This window comes from Erythrolamprus reginae, chromosome 9, assembly GCF_031021105.1.
Source record: "Erythrolamprus reginae isolate rEryReg1 chromosome 9, rEryReg1.hap1, whole genome shotgun sequence".
NCBI lineage: Eukaryota > Metazoa > Chordata > Lepidosauria > Squamata > Dipsadidae > Erythrolamprus > Erythrolamprus reginae.
The window spans coordinates 21,335,990-21,362,567 of record NC_091958.1 but is presented as its reverse complement, the minus strand read 5'-3'; the positions used below and the strand labels follow the sequence as shown (position 1 = coordinate 21,362,567).

The 26,578-nt window shown below is 39.1% G+C and overlaps 1 long non-coding RNA gene across 2 annotated transcripts in view; it reads left to right on the top strand.

Annotated features, from left to right (window-relative positions):
- The window catches only part of LOC139172528 (uncharacterized), a 303,355-nt gene extending 300,339 nt beyond the window's left edge, over positions 1-3,016 (top strand). For both annotated transcript variants that reach the window (XR_011559886.1, XR_011559887.1), the window contains exon 5: positions 2,955-3,016. This is a non-coding gene — a long non-coding RNA (uncharacterized lncRNA). The remainder of the gene's footprint in view (positions 1-2,954) is intronic.
- The last annotated feature ends 23,562 nt before the right edge of the window (positions 3,017-26,578 follow it).

The window sequence follows — 26,578 nt, the reverse complement described above, 5'->3', positions numbered from 1 at the left end:
CTTCAATTAAAAGCTCCAGTAATGTTTATGTGATGATCTTTAGTATTATACCAGTAATACAGAATTTTTTAAAGCAATTCTGCAAAGGGGTCTTCAGAAATGTTACATCAGCTTCTTGTAATAAACGGAGACTTGAAAAATCCCAAATGGAAAGCCTTCCCTTCCTGGCTGATTCTGTCACCTTTGGAGAATCATTTTAGTTCTGCAAAAGCATAGTCTTAAGGACTGACTTGGGAGCAATTGTCTTCTGCAAGGAACATATGTAATATGCATGTATTGAAGGCCAAGCTATAATGCATTTCATCCCAAAGATGACTGTCAAAGTGCAGTCACAGCAGAATCTCTCTCTCTCTGTATCTGTCTGTCTTGTCTGTCTCTGTGTCTGTGTGTCTGTAAAAGTGCAGTCACAGAAGAATCTCCCTCTCTCCCCCCCCCTCTCTCTATTTATTTTATTTTTTATTTGTTTGTTTTGTTAGGTATGTATTGGTGGTATACAAAGATATAACAATATTTATGTGCATGATACTAGTAAAAGAGAAACAAGTACAGGGCATGGTAGACACACTGGTGCACTTGTGCATGCCCCTTACTGACGTCCTAGGAATTGGGAGAGGTAAAGTTTTTGGGATTAGGTGATGATAATACAGAGTCTGGTGGTGAGTTCCATGCATCAACTACTTGGTTACTAAAGTCGTATTTCCTGCAGTCCCTCTCTCTCTTTCTCCCTCCCTCCGTCTCTCTTTTCTGTTTGTCTCTCTGTCTGTCTCTCTGTATCTCTCTCTCTTTCTTTGTCTCCTCTCTGTCTATCTCTCTGTCTCTGTCTCTCTCTCGGTGTCTATCTCTCTGTCTCTCTCTCTCCTTCTTTACATCCATGCCGGAAATATGCTTTCTGCTTAGAATAGCAAGGCAGAGCCCTCTGTCTGAAACGATAAAGGCTGAATGGCTGGGGAATACAAAAGGTGGGTCAGGGTGAAAGGTAAGAGGCAACCGTAAAATGAAAAAGCAGTTCCATGGGGTTTGAAATGCAGTTCCACATAAAACGGAGCTGAGTAACTTTCTCCCACTGCTGGAGTTTCATATAACTTGCCGTACTGACTGATTTCCCTTGCTATTACGACACTGGGAAGGTAGATTTACAAGCTCCACATAACAGATGTTGTATGGTTACTAAAGACATTTCTTTCTTTCCTCCCCCCCCCCCATTCTGGTGCAGGCCGTCCATATTGCATTTTTAACTGAGCTGAGTAGCCTGGCTTAGTGAAGGTCGACTACAGGGAAAGAACTGCAGCATAAAACAATTGCGTACTTTAATACCAAAACTGTTTTCAGTATTGGAAAGATGAAGAAATATTACAACTATATTTTAGTACAGGTATAAGTCCAGGAAGTGAGAATCAGCTAACTATGCATAGGTTTAAGGCTGGAATGAGATGATTGAGCAACGCTTGCTATGACATATTTGCAATATTGATGCTCGTTGTACCTTGCAAGTCGGTGCAAATAAAAATCAGGTTATGTTTGAAATTTGGAAATTTCTAGTCTGGATTTTTGTGTATGGAGACTTTTTTGAAAAGAATTTGGAATTCACAATAATATGTTCACAATTCCATGAGAAATTGAAATTTTAGGTTAGAAAGACAATCCGTAGGCTGACTCTCCTCCTAGCAACTGGATATCTTTGCCAGGGTGTTGTATAACATGTGATTCTGGAAGAATAAATATGATTCTATTATTGTTTCCTCATCCTTAAAATCCCCCCCCCCCCCCCAATATAGTCCAAATGTCTCCTATTAAATTTTCCTTCTGAATATGGGAAAGCAACTAGGATGGATGAGGACAAATTGGTTGGCTGGGAAATTCTGGGAGCTGAAGTCCACAAGTCTTAAAGTTGGCAAAGTTAAACACCCCTGTTTTATACCCATTAATAAATATAAACTCTATCCCATTAATTCAAATACATTGCTTGATATCATCCTGGTAAGTCTCCTTCAGAATTTGGAAGATAGTAGGTTCAAAGAAAGACCCATGTGGTGTTGCTTAAAACAAAAGGGAACATCCTTAAAAATGAGTGTTTATGGCAACATCGTAACATACTTAGATCTTGCAGACCAAAAACATTTCCTTCCCTTCCAAGAAAAAAAAAATACATTTTCCAGCCTAACACACAATTCTTTCTTCATGTACACTGCTCAAAAAAATAAAATAAAGGAAACACTCAAAGAACACATCCTAGATCTGAATGAGTGAAATATTCTCATTGATACTTTGTTCTATACAAAGCTGAATGTGCACAAGAGCATGTGAAACTGATTGTCCATCAGTGTTGCTTCCTAAGTGGACCGTTTGATTTCACAGAAGTTTGATTTACTTGGAGTTATATTATGTTCTTTTTTGAGCAGTATATATAGAAATGAAGAGTGGAAAACAGGAAAAGTGGTAAAGGGAAAGAATGAAAGACCCAAGTAAATAACAAGAGGGAATAAGACAGAGGGGAGTGACTAATGAATGAAAGAAGAGAAAGGGAAGTTGAAATATGTTAAATTTCCTTGGGGGCCTTTTAGATGTATGTTCATCGTTTTATATCTTATATTTTAGATTTTGTACTTACAGTATGTAACGTTAGTTTATTGTTATATGGGTTTCTGGACTTGAAGACCACCAAGGTCCTTTCCATCTATATTCTATTCTATTCTATTCTATTCTATTCTACTCTATTCTATTCTATTCTCAGTTCTGACTGCTTCCAAATGTAGCCAAAGTGGCATAATTCATTGAATTTGGGAATTAGAAATGTGAAATATCCATCTCCTGCACCAATATTGGAAGTGCAAAATAGTGAAGCTGAGGTTGATGTTCTCCATTGAAGAAGAATATCTCATTGATGCCCAATTTTGCATGGAAATGTCTCCACAAAATGAAAAAAAAAATCCATTTTTTTTTTGCTTGCTTGCAAGGCTCCCTCATGTGGTGAAACAGATGCAAGAGCAAACCTTGACTTTATATAACGCTGCTGGCCTTCAACACGTCAAAGACATTTAAAAGAGTGAGTAATCATGGAGAAAAAAAGGGGATTTTTTTAAAAAAAAATTGCTTTGTTTTCCACTAAAAAGAAGTTCTATCAATTTACCCCCAAACAATTTTCTTTCCCACAAACAATCCCACTGATGACAGAGTCACTTCTTGAGATGGTTCATGGTTTGGCCTTTAAAACAAGACTATCCACATTTAAGAAAAATCCAAGCTCTCTAATCAGCTACTTTGGCAATTCTTTCTAAGTCAATGCATCTAAGTTAAATGTACTGTACTTTGATTAATGAAATGAATGCAACTTCTTCCCTCAAGCCCATCTTCACCTTCCTCGGCAATTGCCTTGAGAGAAAGGTCCTAGAAACTTGTTTGTTATCAGGAATATGTTTCATAATTGTATGCATGATGATTTATAGATCTTGTTAGTCAGGGAAGGGCTGCCTGTTGCCGGCCCTACTGGTATGCTTCCGAGGGCTAGCATGGGTGCATCTGTGCTGGCGCGAGTTTTGGCTTCTGCACCCAAAACCAAATTTCACGTGAGGATGCGCGAGTGAGATTTCAGCAATTTCCACTGATATTTTGCTTCTGTGCATGCGCAGAAGCAAAAAATTGGTGAAAATCGCCAAAATCTCACTTGTGCGAGCATCCTCATGCAAGATTTGGTTTTGGGTGCATGCACAAAACCAAATATTACGTGGGTGCAAGCACACATGCACCCCTGTATTATTATTATTGTTTATTTGCTGCATTTGAACTTTGCTAGACATAGGGCTCCTTTTCCCTAATTTGATCACAGCAACAACCAGTGGTGGATTGTAAATATTTATTTATTTATTTGTTTGTTTGTTTGTTTATTTATTTATTTGATTTTAATGCAGCCCTTCTCTTTAGATTCAGGGCGGCTTACAACATGTTAGCAATAGCACTTTTTAACATATTTAAAATATTTTCCCTGCACACAGCAGTTGAGAGACGCTTGCAGTGGGGTGCAATTTGGGGGTGGCAGGTGGGGCAGAGAATGGGGTGCATGTGCAAAAGCCAAATCTCACGTGGGTGCATGCACAAGATGCGCATCTTACCGAAGACCGTCAGCTCCAGATCTTGCAGCTTTTGGGAGGGTTTTCTTTAAAAAAATATGCTTCCCCAAATGAGCTTGAAAACTTCCGAGGTTGTTTAGGGAGAGAGAAGTTGGGGAAGCATTCCCCCCCCACCACAAAAACTCAGCTTCTGCACAAGCAAAAACAAGCAAAAATAACTGTCAGCCTCTGCATTTCTTCTTCATCACCTACTTGCATCGGCTTCCATTGTAATGGGGGGAAGGGAAAAGCACTGGAATTTGGGAGGGGGAAGACGTGCTGTTAAGAGAGGGTTAGCACCATCATCGACTTCCTTGCACAGCTATGCATCCTGGGCATGGTTATCACTGGCTCAAGGTCAACAGCCACTGCATATCAGATGTGGAGGAATCCAACGGAGGATGCAGCCACCTGACACCTTAGGACAGTGATGACGAATCTATGGCACGGGTGCCACAGGTGGCATGTGAAGCCATATCTGCTGGCACGCAAGCTGTTGCCCAAGCTCAGCTCCAACATACATGTGTGTGTGCCGGCCAGCTGATTTTTGGCTTGCACAGAGGCTCCCGGAGGGCGTTTTTTGGGGAGATGTGAGAGGGTGTTTTTACCTTCCCCTGGCTCTAGAGAAGCATTTGGAGCCTGGGGAGGGCAAAACACGAGCCTACTGAGCCCAGAAGAAGTTGGGAAAGAGGCTGTTTCCAGCCTACAGAGGGCCTCCGGGGGGGCAGGGGAAGCTGTTTTTGCCCCCGCAGACATTGAATTATGGGTGTGGACACTTGCACATGCATGATAGCGCGTGTGCACGCTCTTTTGGCACCTGAGGAAATAAAGGTTCCCCATCTTTGCCTTAGGACATGGGGATAGGGTGGATGGCCCAAGGGGGGTATTTGGGAGGGTTTGGGGATCTTTTGTATACGCAATCTGTGCGCCTTTTCCATCAGACTTTGCTTTACTTCGTTGCATTCATTCCTTGACTAGTAAAAGTCTTCTTTGAAGTTCAAGTGGAGTTTTGCTTTCCTAGATTCTGAAAAGAAGCAAAAAAAAGAGGCAAAAACAAGCTGGCAGTACACGCACAGTGCTAGAAACTTGGCTTCTGCACATACACAGAAGAACCCCCCTTAAAAAAAATTTAAACAATTTTTTTTAAAAAAAATGGCGGTGCCCACAGATCAGCACCAACAGATATGGTTCGATGATGTCATCATAATGTCACTAGCGAACCGGTCTGAACCTGCAGAAACCCATTTTTCCCTTCAAAATGGCATGACTGAATGGCAATCTGTATAGTCTGGAGGACAGAAGGAAAAGGGGGGACATGATCGAAACATTTAAATATGTTAAAGGGTTAAATAAGATTCAGGAGGGAAGTTTTTTTAATAGGAAAGTGAACACAAGAACAAGGGGGCACAATCTGAGGTTAGTTGGGGGAAAGATCAGAAGCAACATGAGAAAATATTATTTGACTGATAGAGTAGCAGATGCTTGGAACAAACTTCCAGCAGACGTGGTTGGAAAAATCCACAGTAACTGAATTTAAACATGCCTGGGATAAACATATATCCATCCTAAAATAAAATACAGGATAAGGGCAGACTAGATGGACCAGGAGGTCTTTTTCTGCCGTCAATCTTCTATGTATCTATGGGGTAGGTAGGTGAAAAGAGAATAATCAACATGAAATGGGATAATCTCCTGTCTTTTTTAGAACAGCCCCGTGTGGCTGGAAAATCAGTGAAGCTGTATCTGTCATCGCTGCTGTGAAAAATACCTGGTTCATGTGTGTGTGTGTGTGTTTTTCCATAGATTTAGCTGGCTAAATCTTCCTAAGCCATAGAAAGCTTTTAAGACAATTATACTGTAGTGTCCTCTTTCTGTAAGAAATGCTGCTGTAATCTCAACTCAACAGCAAAGGTGGAAGAGGCTTGTTAATTAATCGCCACTGTTTGCTTTTCATCCACATGTGTTTGTTTTTTTAAAGAAGTAGGGTGAAGTTCGTACTATTCCTCAGTTTTCTACCTTCTTAAACTTTGTAGAAGGTTCTTTTGGAACTGGAGCCGCGATGGCGAAGCTATGGCATGTGGGCCACAGATTTTATTTATTTATTTATCTGTCTTATTATTTGGATTTATAGGGTGTCCTTCTCCATAGATTCAGGGTGGCTTACAAAACAAGAACAAATACAGATTAGAATATGTAAGAAGCCCAAACGTTAAAAGCTGGCAGAGGTTGAGTTTTTAAAACCTTACAAAAGTCTAAGATTGGGGGCAGTAAGAATCTCTGGAGGGATTGAAGGAAGGATGGAAGGCTGAGTCAACCTTCAGCCTACTGAGATTCCATCTGACAAACTGCTGGCAGCTGGGTAGCTTGCAGTACTGCAGTCTAATCACTGCACCACCGAGGCTCTAAAGCAGTGATGGTGAACCTTTTTTTCCTCGGGTGCCAAAAGAGCGTGGACATGTGCTATTGTGTATGCGCAAGTGCCCATACCCATAATGCAATGCCTGGGGAGGGCAAAAACAGCTTCCCCCACCTCACAAAACCCTCTGGAGGCCAGAAATGGACTCTTTGCCAACTTCTGGTGGGCCCATCAGGTTCCTGTTTCACCCTCCCCATGCTCCAGAGGCTTCCCTCTGGGAGCCAAAAACACTCTCCCAAGAGCCTCTGTGCAAGCCAAAAGTCATCTGGCCAGCATACACATGCACATTGGAGCTGAGCTAGGGCAACAGCTTGTGTGCCAGCAGATATGGCTCCACATGCCCCCTGTGGCATCTGTGCCATAGGTTCGCCATCACTGTTCTAAATAATAGGTTGGAGAATAGGTTGAGCCCATCTTCTTTGTGGCAGCCTCTCTGATATTGGAACCTGCTATCATGTGACTGTAGCTCATTAACTAAACGTACCCAATTCCTGAAATCATTCTTCATACGTTTTAGTCTCCTGTCCTCTAATTAAGATTGCTCTTTAGAGCTCAGGCCTTTCTTATTATAGTTAATAATAATAATAATAATAATAATAATAATAATAATAATAATAATAATAATAATAATAATAATAATAGAATTTTTATTGGCCAAGTGTGATTGGACACACAAGGAATTTGTCTTGGTGCATATGCTCTCAACGTACATAAAATAAAATATACATTTGTCACGAATCATGTGGTACAACACTTAATGATTGTCATAGGGGTCAAATAAGCAATGAAGAAGCAATATTAATAAAAATCTTAGGATATACGCAGCAAGTTACAGTCATACAGTCAACATGGGAGGAAATGGGTGATAGGAATGATGAGAAAAACTAGTAGAATAGAAGTGCAGATTTAGTAGAAAGTCTGACAGTGTTGAGGGAATTATTTGTTTAGTAGAGTGATGGCGTTCGGAAAAAAACTGTTCTTGGGTCTAGTTGTCTTGGTGTGCAGTGCTCTGTAGCGACGTTTTGAGGGTAGGAGTTGAAACAATTTGTGTCCAGGATGTGAGGGGTCAGTAAATATTTTCCCTGCCCTCTTTTTGACTCGTGCAGTATACAGGTCCTCAATGGAAGGCAGATTGGCAGCAATTGTTTTTTCTGCAATTCTGATTATCCTCTGAAGTCTGTGTTGGTCCTGTTGGGTTGCAGCACCAAACCAGACAGTTATAGAGGTGCAGATGACAGACTCAATAGTTCCTCTGTAGAACTGAATCAGCAGCTCCTTGGGCAGTTTGAGCTTCCTGAGCTGGTGCAGAAAGAACATTCTTTGTTGTGCTTTTTTGATGATGTTTTTGATGTTAGGTGACCATTTTAGGTCTTGAGATATGATAGAACCTAGAAATTTGAAGGTCTCTAATGTTGATACTGTGTTGTCTAGTATTGTGAGAGGTGGAAGGGTGGAAGGGTTTCTCTTAACGTCTACCACCATTTCTACGGTTTTGAGTGTGTTCAGTTCTAGATTGTTCTGGTCACACCACAAGGATAGTTGTTCAACTTCCCGTCTGTATGCGGATTCATCGTTGTCTCGAATGAGTCCGATCACTGTTGTATCATCTGCAAACTTCAGTAGTTTAACAGATGGATCGTATGAGATGCAGTCATTAGTGTATAGAGAGAAGAGAAGTGGTGAGAGTACACAGCCTTGGGGGGCACCTGTGCTAATTGTACATATATCTGATGTGATTTTTCCTAGCTTCACTTATTCATTCTCTGAAGGAAATTGGAGGAGAAAAGGGGCTTCTAGCACTAGAACGTTTGTATGTATGTGGGGTGCGGGAAAAGAAACATACATTAATCAAATGTAGAGATTGGACTTTGCTAGAGAGTGGCCATTTTCCCACTTTACTGTAGCGTTAGTCAGATTTTCACTTTCCATTCCAACTTTTCCAATTTCAGATTCTTGCATTCTGAGGTTTTATTTTGCAATGTCAGTGTAAAAAGTAGCTGGGTTCCCTTTGCTTCCTTGTCAGAAGCTGCTTACAGCAAATCAGTGGCAATAAAAGTACCAGAATGAAGCCTGAAAAGAGAAACTGTGAAATTGTATCTTTTATTTTAGGTACATTGGGAGCATATGCACCAATGACAAATTCCTTGTGTGGCCAATAAAGAATCTTATCCTATTGATGGGAAGCATTGCCCTGGCTGTGAAGCTGGCTAAATTTTAACAGTGTATGTGGGATTATGTCATGGTTCAAATTCTTGGTATCTGGTTTTGCATAGGTTTTTTAGGCATCACATGTTTCTTTGTGGATTCCTGATTGTGGTTTGGCTTGCGTAAAATAAGGGAGCTGTAGTGATTCACACTGCTATATAAATAGGATCTAACCATATATTGCATAAAAGATATGTAATCTGAGAATCCTGTTATGGTACCTATGGGCATTGCAATGCTTCCTCTTTTTTCTTCTATTACCCTAATGTTTTTAATAAGCTTATAATTCTGAGGACACTTGAATGCCAAACCAAGTGTTATTTTTAAATCTAGACCCTTCTCTTCATTTAGTTTGCCGCCTATCAGACTAGCTGTGGTCAGAAAGTACTTTCGCTCCGTACCACTCTGCTTTTCCATCCATCATGTTGCATCTCTATTCATTGTCCTCTCTTTATAAGATGATAATCCATATTGAGCATCCAGTGAGAGGTTAAGGGCGGGAAAGGGGGTGATATAATATCCTGTCTTCATGATCTGAGTAGATTTGTCTGTGCATGTGGCTTTTTTGGTTTGGAGCATCTGCGAATTTACCATTAATGGCACAACATGTCTTTGTTTTATGGATTTCATGACATCCACTTTTATGAATGTCAATTTTGTAGGCTTTTTAAAAAGCAAATTGTGGGAAGTGGGCAATTGTTGGCTACCTGGTTTCCAGACTGTTGTTAGCTATCTTCTCGAAGTAGTGTCATGGGACTTTATGCTGTCATGTTTAATTCTGATCTAATGATTGTAATAAGTGTACAAAATGAATGAATGAGAATATCTTTGAAGGCCACTAAGTTGCCCTTATGGACATGCAAGTTTGCATGCATTCCTCAAAGGCTTACAGCGGTAGTTTGGTTGAGTAATTAATAATTATTTTTTTATTTATTAGATTTGTATGCCGCCCCTCTTCGAGGACTCGGAGTGGGTCCTAAATATACAGTATGTGTTTCATATTCCCAAAAGAGGAAGAAACACCTATCTAGTCACCCTGACTAATCCCCTTGAAGCTAAGCAAGGTCAAATAGCATGGATTAGTCCAAAAATTCTCAAGACAATAGGCTATAACAGGTGCCAAAAGGATGCATGTGTAATAGCATGTGCACATGTGTGCTCATGTGCAATGCCCTCCCCAAATACATTCGTGCATAACACTCCCATGCTCCCCCCCCGTTCGTGCGCGCAGGGCTCACTGAAGCCACTGGATTTCTGGTTGGGCTATTTTTTGCCCTCCCCAGGCTCCAGGAAAGCCTCTGGAGCCTGTGGATGGGGAAAAACAGATCCAACAGGCCTACCAGAACAAATTTCTGGTAGGCCCGTTGTTCACCATCCACAGGCTACGGGAGCTTTCTTAAAACCTGGGGAAGGCGAAAACAACCTCCCCCACCCTCCGAAAGGCCAAAAATCAATTGGCTGGTACGCACATGAGCTCTGGAGGTGACATAAGGCAATGCCTGACATGCCCTCAGATATGGCTCCACTGCTACCTGTGGCATGTGGGCCATAGGTTCGCCATCATGTAGCTAGCATATGAAAAGGAGGAGGAGGAAGAAGAAGAGGAGGAAGCAATAGAAGCCACTTCAGTCAAGGTAGATTGTAAATGGAGTCATCAGAAGTTGAATTTAACTTGACTATATTTTTTAGAAAAATGCTACATTTTCTCTTTCACAAAATGAGGACTAGGCTAGGAAAAAAAATACTAGAACTACTAAACTAAAATTCAAAAAGACTCCGCTCTGAGTCTCCGGAGAGGGGCGGCATACAAATCTAAAATTAAATTAAATTAAATTAAATTAAATTAAGTTAAGTTAAGTTAAGTTAAGTTAAGTTAAGTTAAATTAAATTAAATTAAATTAAATTAAATTAAATTAAATTAAATTAAATTAAATTAAATTAAATTAAATTAAATTAAATTAAATTAAATTAAATTAAATTAAATTAAATTAAATTAAATTAAATTAAATTAAATTAAATTAAATTAAATTAAATTAAATTAAATTAAATTAAATTAAATTAAATTAAATTAAATTAAATTAAATTAAATTAAATTAAATTAAATTAAATTAAATTAAATTAAATTAAATTAAATTAAATTAAATTAAATTAAATTAAATTAAATTAAATTTTAATGGAATGCCAGAACTACTATTGGTTCTGCAGGAGTTAAGATGTTAGCAAAGATGTTAACTTTGCTGCTGCTACTTGAAAATTCCAGGAAGTGGCCATAGCATAAGAACAGAGCTTGCTGTTTGGATAGAAAGGACCCCAAATGTGGTCTCTTGTAGTTTTCCCCCCAAATGCCATCACTCTGCTTAACAATTAATTCCCACAACACTTTCAAATAATTTACTAAGACTGTATTACTATTATTCATCTCTTCCTTTCTAGGATCTATCTCTTTCCATTTATGTCTATAACCATGTTGCTTGTATCTTTCCATTTATATTATTTTTATTTGTTTTCTGGTATGATTTGATAGCTTATTAATAACCTTGACTATCACTAAGTGTTGTATCTTTTTATTCTTGATGAATGTGTTTTATTCTCTTTATGTACACTGAGAGCATATACACCAAAGACAAATTCCTTGCGTGTCCAATCCCATTTGGCTAATAAATAATTCTATTCTATTCTATAACATTTACCTTTTTGAATCTAAGGCAAGGTGGGCAGTGCAAGGGGTGCATAAAACCCCCAGTTGTGGCCCCTGGAGTGCCTACACAAGGCAGGGCCAGGAAACAAGTTCCTTGACTGAATGAGGTTATCCATCTTATCTTCTTGAGCTATACCACGTCAGCATTTGGGTAATTATTTTTCTCTGAATACCACAAAATGCAGTACGAAAAGTTCCTCTCTGCAACAGTGTGGAACAGTTTCAGTTGCTTATATTGACTGGTTCCTAATACTACTAGATTTTTTCTCATCATCCCTATCACCCATTTCCTCCCACTTTTGACTGTATGACTGTAACTTGTTGCTTGCATTCTTAAGATTTTTATTAATATTGATTGTTTCCTCATTGCTTATTTGATCCCAATGACAATCATTAATTGTTGTACCTTATGATTCTTGACAAACATATCTTTTCTTTTATATACACTGAGAACATATGCACCAAAGACAAAATTCCTTGCATGTCCAATCACACTTGGCCAATTCAAAGTCTATTCTATTCTGTTCTGTTCTATTCTCTGGCAAAAAAAATGGCTGCTATTTTGGCTTTTAAATGATATCATTTAACACTTGTTTAGCAAAGATGTGATTCTTCTTCAACTCTCCCTCACTCTCTTTTTTCCTTTCTTGAGCAATTGGTGACATTTTCTAAGACTGCCTGCTAAGCTTCTCAAGTGCCAGACACATATTTGGAAATAAAGTGAAACCTGGAGACTTGGGCTGTAAGAATAGGAGAAGCCTAACTCATAAGGAAGGGGACAATTTCTATAGGATCTAGTCCTCCATTTAGCCTCCCAATAAATAGTTTGCAGGATGTTTAAAGTGCAATAGCTTTTAGCATAAAGGTCCCCATTACAAGCATGAAAGAAGAAGTGGGTTGTGCTAAGGATTTTGGAAAGGTTTCAGACTCAAAGCACTCAAATTCGGAAGTTTTATAAAGTTATACACTTTTTTTATATGTCTTTTTCTGTTTTAATATTAGATTTGTTCCACTGTAACATTGTTTTTATTATTGTTGTGAGCCGCCCCGAGTCTTCGGAGAAGGGCGGCGTACAAATCTAATTAATAATAATAATAATAATAATAATAATAATAATAATAATAATAATAAAAATTATTATTATTTATTTTTTTAACTGAAAAATTAAGCATATAGCATATCTCTACTCTTGATCTTCTGTAAAGCCTAGGAGTACATCTGGTGACCCAATAGTTTCACTGAAAGGTGTGCAATTGTTATTTAAATAATAATTGGTGAGGTGAGAAATCAGTGGGGTGCTGGCTTGTGGATCAGTTGGACAAACTGAGCTGTGGTCTTTGAAGTATGGTATAATAAAATGGTCTTTTAGAGAGAAATGAACAGTATAAGGGCTGCATTTATTCTAACAGTGACAGATCTGTGCCCCAGGTCCCCAAAGAGCTGAGGTGGCACAGTGGTTAGAGTGCAATACTGCAGGCTACTTCAGGTGACTGCAGTTCAGCAGTTCAAATCTCACCGGCTCAAGGTTGACTCAGCCTTCCATCCTCCTCAGAGGATAATCAGAACTGCAGAAAAAACAATTGCTGCCAACCTGCCTTCCATTGAGGACCTGTATACTGCACGAGTCAAAAAGAGGGCGGGGAAAATATTTACTGACCCCTCACATCCTGGACATAAACTGTTTCAACTCCTACCCTCAAAACGTCGCTACAGAGCACTGCACACCAAGACAACTAGACACAAGAACAGTTTTTTTTCGAACGCCATCACTCTACTAAACAAATAATTCCCTCAACACTGTCAGACTTTCTACTAAATCTGCACTTCTATTCTACTAGTTTTTCTCATCATTCCTATCACCCATTTCCTCCCATGTTGACTGTATGACTGTAACTTGTTGCTTTTATCCTAAGGTTTTTATTAATATTGCTTCTTCATTGCTTATTTGACCCCTATGACAATCATTAAGTGTTGTACCATATGATTCTTGACAAATGTATATTTTATTTTATGTACACTGAGAGCATATGCACCAAGACAAATTCCTTGTGTGACCAATCACACTTGGGCAATAAAATTCTATTCTATTCTATTCTATTCTATTCTGAGGTGGGTAAAATGAGGACTCAGATTGTTGGGGGCAATATACTGACTCTTAGGGCTGTAAAAGCACTATGAAGCGGTATATATGCCTAAATGCTATTGCTATTGCTAAATGTGTGAGTCCAGGACAAAAAAAGTGGATGGGGTAGAAAACAAGGGAGAAAAAAAGAATAAAATTGGATTTATGTTGAATGAAAGTTAAATTAAAACAATTGCAAGGATCATTTCTAGTGTAAAGTGTTTAATCTAATTCAGGAGCAACATTGGGAGAAAATTGTGTGTGTGTGTGTTTACACCCAACAGTTTGCTGCCTGAAAGGCTTTGAGTATGGCAAAGATTAGAGTCACCAATCGCTCATTGCAACTCTCAGAGGACAAGATTGAGAAGAAATGGGGGTTGTCCAATGAATGTGTAAAGTTCTCTCTCTCTCTCTTTTTTGCTTAACGTGGAAGGAGGAGAGTGGAGAGAAACTCTCTTGCTTCCATACTTTGTTTTGTGATTTACTGTGTAATAAATGCCCCATAATGCAGCCTTGGCACTGTGTCATGTTGCAGAAAAGAATCCATTAGACATGCTCCCAGCACAAGGGGTGGGGAATGAAAATGCTGCTGCACAGAAGCTTTCTTTCCCCTCTGAATTCTCAACTGTCATGTGCAACTGTTACCTTTCCCCAGGATTATCTTGTACAAAGCTAATAGTTTTAGAATGGATGCAGACATTTTAATGCGGCCCTGTGGTTCTAGTTTTATGGAGAGGGGGGTGGGGAGGAAGATCAATTTCCAAGGAAGGCTTCAAAGAAAGGAGAGTGCCCAAAGTTATAAATGGCTCAGTCCCTTAATTCTATCATAATCCCATTTGATAGTTCTCAGTGCTGCTGAATCCTTTTAGGGTGCTTTGATCAAGCCAGAGCTTTCAAACATGATGCCTCCTGTCATCACCACTTCTAAAAATAACACACATTTCATTTCTGGAACCATCCATTTCCCCCCAACAGTGTTTGTGGCAGTGAAAAGAAAACAGCCAACACTTTGGACCAATTCATCAATTGTGGTGCGAGTCCTTGGGAAGAAAAATGGCAAAAATCTGGGATGGGATTATAAAATTCAATGTTTTTAACACTGGCCATAGCTCTCATTTGGTCATCTAGCAGGTACATTCAGATAAATTTGGTTAATATTTTTTATCTTGGCTTGTTCTATTGTGGTTTACAGTCTCCCTTTGTTTAATTTATGACTCAGTATATCATGCAAATCTAGAAAATGGGTTGATTTGATTAATTAAACAGGCTAAACTAGATGCAAGAATTATGAATTTGTCAAGCCAATCATTGCTCCTTTGAACTGGAACATTGGCATATAAAGATGTCGAGTAATTTAAAAATCCAGCTGCTCAATGCAATCCATTGATAACACAGTTATAGCCTTTGCTATTTTTATTTTGAGAAATGCATCTTCGTTGATAATTTGCCAATTCATGGGTCAGAAAAACTGATGTAAAAGACCAACTCTCAACATTCATGGCAAGGAGGTATTTAGCTTCATTTATTTCCTGCTCTTCCTTGAGTTTTACAAATCCCGTGCAAATCCTGATAAATTAAGCCAATCAAATTTAGATTTGAATCTCATCCAAAATTCTACTGCCAAAGGTCAATTCAGTCATAAATAACATCAAAGTTACAAGCTGTAGTAGGAAAAAAGAATAGTAACAATCCTCCTCCAGTTTGGACAATGCTTTTTCTGATGCATCATTTTAAGCAAATTAAGTTAATCCTTCAGCTGTTCAAAGAAATTGACAATGAATCCCTCTTTGTGGCCTCAATCTTGATGTTGACACTTGAATCTCAAGTAAGATCTATGTAAGCTTCATCCTGTTGCCTGGTACATATCTTCAGGTGTTGAAACATGGCATGGTGGCATCAAATCCCATTCCCATCACCAAATAAAACATATGCTGTATTAAGTATCATTAAGTATCATTAAGAGTTTGGCTCTCTGTAGAACAAATCAACCCAGAAGGTTTCACTTGAGGCGCAAATGTTTGTGTCCAGGTTATGATATGCTGGATACATTATACAGAGATCCAGCTCCCTGAAGAAGTCCATAAAGCTGAGAAAGGTGAAAAGAGAAGTAGAGGAGAAGACAATAATAATGCAGAGAGGCTGACATTTCCCCACCCAAAAAGGAAGTCCCTGTCCCAGCACTCAAATGTCCATCACATGGTCCAATCAAAGCACCGTGCCAACTGGAGATGCTTCCCAGTCACAACCCTCTAGGGGCAGGACAGTGTGGCCTTGACTCTCAAAGAAAGGAAGGTTATTTTGACTGTATCTCCACAGCTCCATACAATCCTCCCCTCCCAGTTTCCCACAGCACCACATTTTCTGTTCTTAAGTGACACAGTTGTTAAGCGAACCTTGCCCCATTTTACAACGTTCCTTGCCATATTTGTTAAGTGAATCTCTGCAGCTGTTCAGTCAGCCACATGGTTGTTAAGTGAATCTGACTTCCCCATTGACTTTTCTGGTCAGAAGGTCACAAAACGGGATCCCACGACCTGGAACAATGCATCTGTCGTAAGTTGCCAAGCATCTGAATTTTGGTCCATGATCATGGGGATGCCACAACCAGTCATGTGAAAAATTGTCAAAAATTTTTTTTTTCAGTGCTGGTGCAACTTGAAAGGGTCCTTAAATGAGCTGCTGTAAGTCAAGGGCTACCTGTCTAGTCTGCCTTTCCTCTCCCAGGAGATGGCAACACTTAGCTGAACTTGGGACAGAAGGCCAGGTTCTCTCTTTGATTAGTTTCCATCCATTGATTCTTGTTCTGCCTGTGTCCCATAAATAATGGAATTAGATGGGCCCTGGGCCTAATTCATCTAGGCTCGTCTCATATTCCTGTGCTCCATACCAGCTTTTGTCCAACAACTTATTTGTCCAATAAAATCTGCTTCTTGGCTTCTAAACATTGGAAGGAGTCCCCATTCCCCCTCTGGAGAAGTACATAAAAGCCAGTCTCCTGACTCAGCCACTTACTATCGTCTTTTGAAGCAAACTCGTGGAGCTGTTCCTTCTCCCTTCTGATCAAAGAACTGAGCCGCTTAAGGCGGATCAAGTCACTGTTTGGTGACAGACCTCATTGCTGGAGCCAGCTTGTGCATTTCTTTCATTTATCAAGGGCTTTGGAGGATTTCAGCTTAATTCTTTGGGTCTTAAATGTAAGCACAACCTTCTTACCAGTAATTTTAATTTTAATTACAGAATTAGGCAGCTTTTTATTTTTAACAACAATCGCAATAACTTGGCCTCTGCTCGACATGGGTTTTGGGAGTGTCCGTCAAAATGAACTTTGTTCACATTTATGTGACATTTGGAGGAAAATGCATGCAATTTTCCACTGAGTGCATCTTCCTTCCTTCCTTCCTTCCTTCCTTCCTTCCTTCCTTCCTTCCTTCCTTCCTTCCTTCCTCCCTCCCTCCCTCCCTCCCACCCTCCCACCCTCCCTCCCTCCCTGTTGAAATCAATGTGGTTGATTTTCTATAGAGATTAAAGATATGTAAATATTCAAAATTATTTAATACATTATTGCAGGTGAATCATTTTAACCAAACCAACAATAAAATGCTTACACAAGTGTCATCTAGTACAGATAAATAAAAGTCAGTAACTGGAGAATATATTTCATTGAGGATGGTTTTTTTTTTTTTTTACAATAAATCTGTTTTTCTATTCTTGGTTTACAGGTAGATTTGGGAAGAAAATAATTTGATATTTGTGTGTGTGTTTGTGTGTTGTGTCTTTTCTATCCCAAGAGCCTAGTGACATTAACACAGTCAATGTTTACATACATTTGCAACATGGTTCTCTGTTTTGCACAAATTGGCATGTTGGCAAGATTGCCTTTCCCCAAAATAATGAGAATACAGAAATCAACCATTACCAACATTTACATATTTTAGCATTGGGAGAATCAGATAGTGAATTTGGTTTCTAAGCAGCCTATTATTAACCTGCTTGGTTTTTATAACAACATAGCAACAATAGTAATATGAATTGAGCATTAGTTTTTAATTGGTAATCACCTTGTTTTCTTCCATCTTTTTGGAATATAGAATGTAGAGTCCCAGGATAGGGCATTTTTCTGTTTGTTTCTTTTTCAATTTTGTGGAAGATTATACAGTTCTACAAAGGTGGTAAATGAAACAAAGAACAGGTTGAGGAACTCCCAACTTACATTTCTCAGGTATGAAGAATCAAATTAATCTGATTTAATAATAATAATAATAATAATAATAATAATAATAATAATAATAATAATTTATTGGATTTGTATGCCGCCCCTCTCCGCAGACTTGGGGCGGCTAACAACAATAATAAACACAACATGTACAATCCAATAATAAAAAACAACTAAAAACCCCTATTATAAAACCAAACAACCCCTATTATAAAGCCAAACATACACATTTATTGTTCATGCCTATTCATAAGAATCTGGTCAACTAATGGCCTGCAATAAATTGATGCTAAATGAGAGTTAACAGAATTCAAGAGGGGCTGGACTTAGACCGCTTGTGGGAACATAAAGATTCTAGGCTGATTACTCTCTTGACTCCGACCCCAAGCTCTGCCTGTTCTTCCCCTGTACGTGGATCCTCAAATAATGAATGCTGCTGAAACTTAATGCATCAATTTCACCCTTTGAACATTGATTTTCCCATTGAATTTTTGACCTTCCAATTATTGGTGTATGACTCTCAGTGTACTATAAAAAGTCTAATGTGGCCCTCAAACCAATAGTAGTTACCCACTTCTCATGTGGATTATCAGATTAGAAACCTATTCGTATTATTTATACACATTTTGTACACTTTAGATGCTCCTATAAATAAAAGGTGAGGATGATGAATGACAGAGCTGTTAAAATGCAAACCATTGGCAGGGATTTTATTCACTTGCAAAATGTAGCAATTACTTGGGGAACAGCTGCTGCTCTAAAAGAGTATGTATGCATGGCTCAATAAGTGGAAATTAAATGGGTGAGCAGGTGAAGTTGACTCCAAAGATTGGCTCACTACTGAGAAGCAATCTACATCCTTACAAATGTCTTAATCTTTGGCTCCTATGAACCCTTTCAAGCTTTCCAATGGCAAGGAATTATGGAGTTTGTCCTCCAAAATAAGTGAAAAGCATCACTACAAAACCATAGTTGCTGTCTCAGCTGATCCCAGTACCACAGATACATATGATGTATCTGATCATTTAATGCTGGAGATCCCATGCCATGATCTGAGATTTATATTGTCATATAAAGTATAGTAGTATCCTTATTATGGTCTCGGACCATAAGTTTTGTAAGCGGTTGCAAGACTCAGATTAAAATACGTAATTATTTTCTGCAATTAACAGAGGTGAACGAACTATTTCAGATTACTAAGGACAATGAGATTTCTATCTGCAGAATTCTAAAATGCCTTTGTCTTCTGAGAAGATTAAGACCTTAAGATGTTTCTGCTTGGCCCTACCAAAGGTTCATCCAGATTAGGGCTGTCAAACTCACGTTGTCACTGCAGCATCAAGTGATGTACCATGACTTTCTCCCCCTTTGATAAAATGGGGGTGGTCATGGCCAGCATGTGGCCAGGCTGTGAGTTTGATACCCCTGATCTAGATTATCAATTGTTGTCCTAAAATATCCCACCAGGAATTAAAGTAGGATGAAAGGAAATCTTTGTTTCTTGAAAGGATTTTCGTCTTTCCGTGACTCATGATTCATCTACTTCTAACTGCTAATATCTATCTGTCTGTCTGTCAAACATATATAGGAAAATAGTAGTTTGTATAAACATAACGTAAGTAAAAAAGTAACAATAAAAAAGGACAATAGGACAGTAGGACATGGATGGCAGGCACAATGGTGTGCTTATGCACGCCCCTTACAAACCTCTTAGGAATGGGGTGAAGTCAACTGTAGGTAGTCTAAGGTTAAAATTTTTGGGGTTTGGGGAAGAAACCACAGAGTCAGGTAGTGCGTTCCAGGCATTGATCACGCTATTGTTGAAGTTGTATTTTCTGCAATTGAGTTTGTAGCGGTTTACATTTAGCTTGAATCTACTATATGCTCGTGTATTGCCGTGGTTGAAGGTGAAGTAGTCATTAACAGGAAGGAAATTTTGGTATATGATTTTATGAACTACATTTAGATCAGTTCGGAGGTGACGTAGTTGTAAATATAGTAGCAGAGTACAGCTGAACCTAGACGTTGACGTTTGATGTCCAAACTAGGTGCGATCTCATGTTTCAACAGAGTTCTATAAATTAATTGCATATTATAGCATACAGAAGATTTGAAACATCCACCATTTTACATATGTGCTGCAGACAGGACATATGCTTTGTGTGAATGGGTATCTCAGTATTATCTCCCAGAATCCCATTTGCGGTAGAAATCACCGCTCCTCAAAGAAGACCACCCACTGAGCAAGAGCCTCTAGCTCTCTGCATGGATCAAGGCCACTTTTTCCCCCTTTATTCTTTTCCCGAAGCTGGGATTTAATGAAAAGGATTAAGATGTTTAAATATAGGTTGCATTGCTTAACATTATGCACCCAAGGTTAACACAGGGGAAAAGGGAAAAAAAAAATCAAAAGGCATCGTTGGAAGGAACATAATTTTTCTTTTCTTTCTGAGAAACAATGCCAGAAGCTAGAGCCACATGGAACCAAGCATTATAAAGGAAAACATTAGGTGACATGGCTAGAGCCCTCATCATTATTCTTTTCATCCATAGAGCCTCTGGGCGCTGGCTGCCTCTGGTGAATAACCTGGGGGGTGAGACCCAGAGGCTATGGAGATAGGGAAAATCCTGACACCTTGTGCCTTGGCCCAGATCTTTTTTTTAAAAAAGTACATTGGTCCCAGAGTTGCATGTATCTCAACTATGAGATCTCCAAGAGAGCAGATATAACAACAACAACAATAACAACAGAGTTGGAAGGGACCTTGGAGGTCTTCTAGTCCAATCCCCTGCTTAGGTAGGAAACCCTAAAGAACTTCAGACAGATGGTTATCCAACATCTGCTTAAAAACCTCCAGTGTTGGGGCATTCACAACTTCTGGAGGCAAGCTATTCCACTGATCAACCGTTCTGACTGTCAGGAAATTTCTCCTTATTTCTATGTTACTTCTCTCCTTCTTTAGTTTCCACCCATTGCTTCTTGTTCTACCCTCAGGTGCTTTGGTGAATAGGTTGACTCCTTCTTCTTTGTGGCAACTCCTTAGATACTGGAAGACTACTATCATCTCTCCCCTGGTCTTTTTATTAAACTAGCCATGCCCAGTTCCTGCAACTGTTCTTCATTTGTTTTAGCCTCTAGTCCCCTAATCTTCTTTGTTGCTCTTCTCTGCACTTTTTCTAGAGTCTCAATATCCTTTTTGCATTGTGGCGACCAAAACTAATATGGCCATTAAGGATCTCTTAATGGCTAGAACTATATGGATTTAGTAAATACTAGTATTAAAGAACATTCCAAAATTAAAAATAATAATTATAAATATATTTAAGATGATGTAAAAACAGGAAAAATACTAAGGAAATAGGTTTTTTTAAAAAGTCTGCCAAGTAAAAAGTCACTCAAGGAATGGTTTAGAAGGGGAGGGAGGAAGTAGTTTTGTGGAGAAGGTTAAAGGTGGAGAGGAGAGAGGAAGGAAGGTAGATGGGAGAGATGGAGGGGAGTGAGAAAATGAGATTTGAACGCAGACTGAGGATTTATTAATAAGAAAAAGGTGTAAATATGGATACAGAAATGATTAGGTAAATGGATTTAGATATTGTTTTTGATATGTTTGTAAGGTATATGCATTGACATCTATATGAATAAATGTGTTAAAAAACTTTTTACAAAAAAAAAAGGATCTCAAAAGGCTACTACTAAATTATGTGTTGTGTTTCATAGGGACACAATGAAAAGAATAGTATTAACTGTGTATCACACCCATTCCTTTAGTCCAAGGAAGCAAGAATCGTGCAGATTTCAGAAAGGGGTCTTTTGGGAGGTGGGGGCAAATGCAATAGAATTTCCCCCTGCCTCTTTTATATTGAGTTAATTAGGGTCTCTTCCCCCTCCTCTCTCCTTGAATAATGTGAAAATTTTCTGTTTTGCAATATCCTCTAAGAGGCTATTTACAATGCCATTTCATTTTACATTTCAAAAAAAATTTGTTGACAAGCTACATGTTCCTCAATTTATACAGTGAGAGTTTTGTGCTGTGAACTAGGTTGAAAAATTGGGGGCAGGGCAAACTAGGGAAAGCATTTGCATGGCTATCTGTATAGTTGAAGGGAAGGGAGTGAAGATGAGAACAGTTTGCTTCCAAATGCAGACTAAACAAAATCTTTAAACATCCATATTAGTACATTATTGGCTTCTCTTCCTTAGGGAGATTCGAGGGAAAATGCTACCCGTTTCTTTTGGAGAATGGAAGGTGTTTTGTTCCTTCCAACATCCAGAGTGATAGGAATAAATCTTCATGGTTAACAGTGCTGGGAGCCTGTCTCACCCATTTCTCAAACTCAAGGCAGTATTTTAACATCCAAATAAAAATAAAAATAGCTGCAGGGGTGCATTTTCCAAGAAGCAGCCTTAGTAATAAAGGTAGCAGGTACTACGGACTTCTTTTCGCAACGCTTTCCCGTGTTCTAACAGTCCTAAATCATTTTTGAGGTTGAAGGTGACTGATCAGAACTCAGAGGCTGTGAAGTTGGAAAACCCATAATCCATGTCTTAATGTTGGTAGGACCGTCTGCTCACCACCGCCATCTGATTTTTAACATATGGAGAAAGCAAGTGACTATGGGGCATTCGTATTTCTCCGTAGCATGTTCTCACCCTCATCAAAAACATTTGCAATTAACACTGTACCCTGCAAAGTTCATAATTATTTATAAACTTAATACTTATAATGAAATGTCTGCCCTTTGATATCTCTCTGTGTTTTTTAAGCCCGGCTGACCTATATTGCAGAGGTATTATGTATACTAGGTGATGTGTGGATAGACTAGGGAATTACTCATGTTTAATGAACACTAAAATTAGAATTTGACTGAAATCCACATAAATGACTCGACAGCAAATCTGAGCTGCCCCTGGGGAGCTGTGGGCAGCTCAAATTTACCCACAGGCTGTTTCTGATAGTTTTTTTTTAAAAAAAATATTATTATTTTAAATCAGCATAGCTGACTTTTTCTCTTCTGAGTGAGCCTCTGTTTTAGAATATGGGTTTCTACAGCAGAGAGGTTCAAGATTTAAGTGGGTATTCAAATAGGCTTTTATGCAGCAGTGAAATCTACTTACCTTCTGTACCGATTCAGAAGTGTGTAATTTTTCACCCTCTGTATGTGCACAGAAGGCTTTGCGCATGCTCACAGGATTTAAAAAAAGAAAGTGGCAACATCCAGGTGGGTGGATGGAGCTTCGCGCTGCTGCCACTACCGCTTCTCTGAATCACCAGTGGCCGCCACTACCGGTATGCCCGAACTGGGCCGAACTAGTAGCATTTTACTCCTGGTTTTGAACCATTATCTTTCAAACCAAGGGGAGAGTTCGTATGTGTCTAGTAACTGTGCAAAAGACAATGGGATACAATATAATAATATTTTGGGGTGGCGTGGGGTGGCAAAAATTGTGCAAAATGTGTATTGGACATTGGGTACATAACCTACCTTTTTTCCATCATATAAAAGGACATTTTCACTGCCATATCTCGACATCCTACCCTCAATGGTATCTGAAAGACAGATCTAATAATACCTCTTAATATTTATCATTTCTGGCCTGATTAGTCTGCAAAATCTCCAAGAAAATGGCTGATTTTCTTTCAGTGCTGATGTTAGTTCAAAACTATTGAATCTGAGTGTAAATTACACATGCCTAGTTTCTGCTTTCAACAGGAGTCTTATATGTGATGTTTTATAGAATAGCAGTAGCACTTACAGTAGACTTATATGCCACTCCATAGTGGTTTACAGCACTCTCTGGGTGGTTTGCAATGTCAGCAAAATGTCCTTAATAATCTGGATCCTCATTTTACCAACCTTTGAAAGGCAATTGAGCCAGTCAGGATCAAATTGCTGGTTATGGTCAGAGATAACCTGCAATATTGCAATCTAACCAATAACCGCAGTACATCTGGGATACTCCTGGATAATAAATGGGACATTGTGGACTTAGGCGCTCATTCAATTTAACACTTCTGAAGACAGAATTTCCTCAACCTGTTTTGCGTACATTCATCCGACTTCATCCTATTCAAGTTCCTTCTGTACTGCAATACTTTGGAGGAGACTGATTGGAGGCCATGCGCCACGATGGCAGAGCCAGATGGACAGTTTGAGATGTAGTCATTGGTATATAGAGAGAAGAGAAGTGGTGAGAGTACACAGCCTTGGGGGTAGCCTGTGCTAATTGCACAGGTATCTGATGTGATCTTGCCTAGCTTCACCTGCTGCTTCCTGTTTGTTAGGAAGCTTATGATCCATTTACAAGTGTGTTCAGGTACTGATAGCTGTTTTAGTTTAGTTAGAAGAATGTCCAGTGTCACAGTATTGAATGCTGACCTAAAGTCTACAAAGAGGACCCTTGCATAGGTCTTTGGAGATTCAAGATGTTGTAGGATGTAGTGCAGAGCCATATTAATAGCATCATCTGTCGATCTAGAATAGAATAGAATAGAATAGAATAGAATAGAATAGAATAGAATAGAATTTTATTGGCCAAGTGTGATTGGACACACAAGGAATTTGTCTTGATGCATATGCTCTCAGCGTACATAAAATAAAATATACATTTGTCAAGAATCATGTGGTACAAGACTTAATGATTGTCATAGGGGTCAAATAAGCAATGAAGAAGCAATATTAATAAAAATCTTAGGATATAAGCAACAAGTTACAGTCATACAGTCAACATGGGAGGAAATGGGTGATAGGAATGATGAGAAAAACTAGTAGAATAGAAGTGCAGATTTAGTAGAAAGTCTGACAGTGTTGAGGGAATTATTTGTTTAGTAGAGTGATGGCATTCGGGAAAAAAATCTATTTGCTTGGTATGCAAATTGCAGGGGGTCTATCAGTGGATCTGTGATGGTTTTCAAATGGGACATCTCTAGCCTTTCAAAGGTTTTCATTACTATAGATGTTAGAGCAACTGGCTCTAAGTCATTCAGTTCCTTGATAGGATGGCTTCTTCGGCACTGGGATGATAGTGGAGCATTTGAAGCAAGAAGGCATATCTCTAGTGATATATTGAAAACTTTGGTGAAGATGGGATCCAGTTGGTCAGCACAGACTTTTAAGCAAGAAGGAGACATCTTGTCTGGGACTGGTGCTTTTCCTGGCTTTTCTCTGTGTGAAATAGATCTTGAACTTTCTTTTCTGTGATCACCAGAGGTTGTGAACCCGATGGGATAGGGCCAGTTGTAGGAGATTTGGCTGTTGTTGGTGTGTCTGGGATGGAGGTGATGGAGATAGGTGGCTGTAGTTTCCTTTCAAACCTGCAGTAGAACATGTTCAGGTCATCTGCCAGTTGCTGATTTCCTTCAGCTTGGGAAGGAGATTTGCTGTATCTGCTGATGTCTTTAAGGTTTTTCCACATGTTTGCTGGTTCATTTGTTGAGAACTGATTATTTAACTTTTCAGAGTAGCTTCTTTTTGCTGCTCTGATCTCCCTTGTTAATACATTTCTGGCTTGATTGTACAGCATTCTATCACCTTTTCTGTAGGCTTCCTCTTTGGAAGTAGAATTTACATAATCAATGAAGTAACCCTGTCACCCAAACATGGAATCTTAAAGAGAATGGGATTATGCAAATGAGTTATTGATGTCATAATGATTAATTGGCCTCAGGCCTTGATTAATATGCAATAGTTGTTGTGCTACTCGCATTTGTAATTATTTCAGTGGTGGTAAGGGTATGGGGAATTTACTTAAGCAACTAAGAGGTACTTAATTGCTTACAGGCTAGAGGTAGCGTGTCAGAGAGGGAGGAAGGAAAGGTTTCTTAACTAATGTCATGTTTATATGCGCCAGAGGTCAGAGAGTTGACAAAAGATGTTCTCCTCCCATCAGTTCAAAAGTGGGATGCGAGACAAGGAAGAGAAAGCAATAGATTGGTGATGAAACTAATTTTTGCATAGGGCCTGGAAATCTCTCCCAAAACATGTTCCTCATACATTTTGCATTTAGAATGACTTAGTTTATCTTGACTTGTTAACTTGCTGAGAGCATATGCACCAAGACAAATTCCTTGTTTATTCAATCACACTTGGCCAATAACATTCTATTCTATTCTATTCTATTCTATTCTATTCTATGTCTTCAAGCAAAAAACAAAGAAAATCCTTTTGCCTTTTGAAGGAAGAAGCACCTTTGGGACAACCATGTCCTGGATGACTGAGAATCTCCACAGATACCAACTCTCCTCTTCCCACTTGGATTAATTTTTTAATAATTTCATTTTTCACCCATGAACCTAAGAATTGCCATTTCTATAGCTTTTTATTCAACTGTTTTTTTAAAAGCTGAAAATATAGTTGCATTTTCATTAACATGTAGAAAGATATAAATAACTGGCATTAATTTACTGGTTTCAGAACAGAACAGAGGGAACAAGGGATTTCTAAGTAGTGACCCACCGGTGACGTCAGGATGGCATCACGCACCTGATTTGGTCGGTGCCAATCCGTGGGTGCTGCCATCTTTTTTTTTTTTTTAAACCTGTTTGGATGTTGTTTCCTCTGCTGCTGCTTGAAAAAGCCCCCCCCCCCGCCTGTCCCTGCTGACCTTTGTTCCTTCACGCGAAACACAGCTGATCAGCTCCTTAGATGCGTTCCGGGCTGATTCCAGCTACTGAGCATGCGCAGAAGCCTAATTGCAGAGGGAATGCACATGTGTGTGAATGGAGTGTGTGTTTGCACGCAAAAGGTCATGTCAACCGGTGACGAAGGTAAGTGGACCCTCACCCCTGCTGCCTGCGTAGTCCTCCCCTCCCCTCCCCACCTC